This window comes from Aedes albopictus, chromosome 2, assembly GCF_035046485.1.
Source record: "Aedes albopictus strain Foshan chromosome 2, AalbF5, whole genome shotgun sequence".
Lineage (NCBI taxonomy): Eukaryota > Metazoa > Arthropoda > Insecta > Diptera > Culicidae > Aedes > Aedes albopictus.
The window spans coordinates 259,901,817-259,905,341 of record NC_085137.1 but is presented as its reverse complement, the minus strand read 5'-3'; the positions used below and the strand labels follow the sequence as shown (position 1 = coordinate 259,905,341).

Below are 3,525 nucleotides of genomic sequence, written 5' to 3'. Positions count from 1 at the left end.
AGGGGGTCAAAAATTGTCGAATTTTGCGTTACGTAATATTTGAATGAACCCTTAGAGCAACATTAACGGCGGCTACTATTCGTGCAACCCGCGCAGCGCTACCATTTTGACTTAACCACTCTTTTCCACACCGGTAGCAATCAAATTAGTCACCCTGGTTCGTATCGGGAGGGCTGTCATATTTCCATAACATTTTTAGCAGCCCAACTGTCCCGCTACTATATTTGGTCACCCACCCATAGCGCTACTATTTTGCGAGCGCATCCAGCAGCGACCGGTAAAGTTTGCTGCAATGATGAAGGGCTGCCAAACGGGCTATAGAAGCGCACCGTTATAGGTGCTCTTATAAAGTTAAAATTGATGTTTATTATAAATTTGTATGCTGTTTGTTGTCATTTGATCTGTGAAACGAGCAACGTTCGTTTCAAAAGAGAAACGATAAGTTTCTGTAGGTGAGGTGTTCGATTCGAGCAGTGCAATCTCGTTGATCGTGTATAAGGTAATAATGTGGGTGATTAGTTCGTAGAGTAATGCCAACCTGAAATATTAGTACTAAAATTAAGGAATCCGGAAATATGACGTAAATGGAATAAGTACTAAAAAAGAAATGATAGGTTTCGTGAAGTGAAGAAATAGCACTCTCGGTCTTTTCCTTTTAGACAGCCGAGTGATAAGGTTTAAAAAAAAAAGTTTTAAGTGAGAAAGTGCGATCTAGCAGTATTATTAAGTAATTAAAGAAAAAAATATGCAAGTGTTAAGTGATTCTAAAACCAAATTTAATTATTTCCAGAGGTGATTTTATTTCTAATTTCTGGATCGCAATTAGTGAGTCGAACCGTGTAGCGAAAATAGAGCGATTCGAGTAAGTTAATAACCTTAAAAGTGAAGAAGCAAAATCTTAAGTAATTCCTTTAAAACAGAAGTCGGAGAAGTTATTCAAGAAATTATATCGCGTAATCAGTGTGCAAATATCGAGCAAGAAGAGAGGTAAATTTTGGGTTAAAATATTTGCGATGAGAGTACTCTAATTGGAATTTATGTACAGTGCCCACGTGCCGGCGGAGTGCCGAAGTCTTTGGGGTTGGTGTCGGATAGGCATCGGATCGGCATCGCTCGTTCGTCGAATCCGAAACATTTGAGGGCTAGTGACGGAAGCATTGGGAACCTGCCTAGGTGCGCACTATAGCCTTGTGGCTGCGCGCCGCGATAGTCCACCTGGAGAGCGTCGGCCAGCGGTAAAAATCTCGGCCTCGCATTCTCACGCTCCTCCCAGGTGGTTCAGCGAGTGGTCTAGAAGGGAAAGGATCGCCACGCCAGCGAGGTTACCCCCCCGACTCACGTGCTTCCCGCCTCACATCGCCTTTGCCCGAAATCCACCTACTACAACCAAGCCTAGTCACACAGCATCCACGATCTCTCCGAGAGCAACGACGAGCCTTCCTCGCCGTTGGAAGGAGCGTCCCCACGGCTCGTAACCATCGTCGTCGCCGAACCCCTATACGTGCTGGGCGTCGACCCGAAGGACTGCTCGGTGGTGCTCGTATACCGACGTCCTAGAAGTTTGCTGGTGCTAGATCGGCCGTGCCCGGCCTTCACAACAACCTGGAGCGATCGCATGCCCTCGGATCGCTACCTGAGAGCTCGCGACTACCCCCGAGTGGCATAGGTAACCACTACTGAACCTGTAAGTACTCCTATCGCACTGCCTTGTATGGATACATCACGCTCGAATAAGTAGTATTATACCCAACCATGCTTGTATTACCCTCTCACTGATTATCTAATCGACTCAATAAGAGATTACACACTATCAATCAGGAGTGACGTCACAGTAGGGCCAGAGATCCAAGATCTTTTTTAATGTTCTCAGAGAACCCAAAAGCGCTCATAGGCCTGTTAGGAACAAATTGGAAATTAAACACCCTTGGAATAAATTAAATTTTTTTATAATAAATTTTGTTCTCGTAATGCAACCTAGAAAGTAGTTGCGATTTATCCCCCAAATTGCTAGAACACAATTTGTTGCTTCTTCAATAAACTTTAACGCTTATTTCTAACTATGAACGAGATCTTTTAACTACTTAATAAGAAAGTTCTTGAAATTGAATTGGGCTTTAGGTGATTCGGTCTACTGAGTTAATTGGGGTTTTGATGCTACCGGTTGATCTTGTTGTGGGCTTGAACAACAGCTAGCTGGGCAATTCGATCCGCAATTCCTGGCAGACGATACCATCGTCTGGCGCTGAAGCTGGGAATTTGGTGGCCCCCACAAGATCCTCCTTACATTGGCGCCCAACTCTAGAAGGCTCGTCTCACAGGAATTTTAAGATTTAGTTTAATTATTCGCTGAATTAATCACCCATTTTTTGAATTCGGAATTAAGTTTAAAGATGGTAGTTTTAAGTGGGATTGCACATAATTGATTCGAACACTGTATATAGTATTGCTTTTTCGGTAAGATTTTGGATTTTGTTTTTGATTAGCTAGAAGGTTTCTTTTTAAGTTTTGTATATATTATTCTCATAATTGAATTGAAAATCACATATTCACGTTTTACACTCATATTATTTTTTCTATTTTCATATTATTTTACTTTTCAATATTTTTCCATTTTGATACCAATATCCTGAAATAGAATAAAAACTGAATAACATTAAAATGGCTCAAGCAATGAATACAACGTACATAAATGCTTTTGATCTGAGTGAGGAGGAATTAGAATATGAACTTCGAATAAGGAATAAATTAGAAAACGAATCCGATTTGCACAAACGTGAAAGACTGAAACACTGTTTCAAAATGGAAGGAAACCAGCCAATTCAAATACAGGAGAAAATTTTCTTTTCTGAAGAATTGCCATTAGTGTTGAGAAAGCTGGCAGAAATAGAACATGGGCTTAAGGGAGATATTCACGTAAGGTGGATATCTCAACTACGACATTGGAAGGAACGAGTTCACAGAACAATAGTACTGGATTTGGCTCAAGAAGAACAAAAATATGACGTAGTAATGAAAAGTTTGACGAGGCAGTGGGTGGCATTGAACTTAATCAGTTAGATACGGGAAGGAAGGATACTCAGCAAAAATTTGAAGGTGCTATAAAATTCCACAGTAGTCTGGCTAACCACGAAAAACTTAACTATCATCAGAACAAACAGTTTATGCATGAACCAACACCTAAAACAGTTGGCGACCTTTTCAAGAATTTACTAAACATGAATGAATTGAGAATAGGACCGGAAACGGTTAAAAGTATGATGCAAGAGAAAGAGTTAAGGAAAATGGAAGCTAGGCATTTTGGTGCAATTCCCAAAAATCGTGACGGTAGAAAACATCAGCAAAGTTCAAGGCAGGTTCAAAATGTGAAGAAGTAAAAAGAAAAAAGCACATCGCGGGCAAAAAGAAGTGGAGATAAACGTTTACCGGAGCAGGCGTCAACAGATGACGATAGTTCGTCCTTAGATTCGTTGAGTAGTTTGCTATCATCAATGTCAAGTTCAGATACCTCAGAAAGCTATAGGAACA

The 3,525-nt window shown here is 40.9% G+C and overlaps 1 long non-coding RNA gene across 2 annotated transcripts; it reads left to right on the top strand.

Annotated features, from left to right (window-relative positions):
• Positions 1–406: 406 nt before the first annotated feature.
• On the top strand, positions 407–1,226 carry LOC134287094 (uncharacterized). 2 transcript variants are annotated; one of them, XR_009997011.1, is made up of 3 exons: positions 407–727; positions 791–987; positions 1,046–1,226. It is a non-coding gene; the product is annotated as an uncharacterized LOC134287094 (long non-coding RNA). The 2 variants fall into 2 exon arrangements; XR_009997010.1 differs by having other exon boundaries at positions 407–987.
• Positions 1,227–3,525: the final 2,299 nt, after the last annotated feature.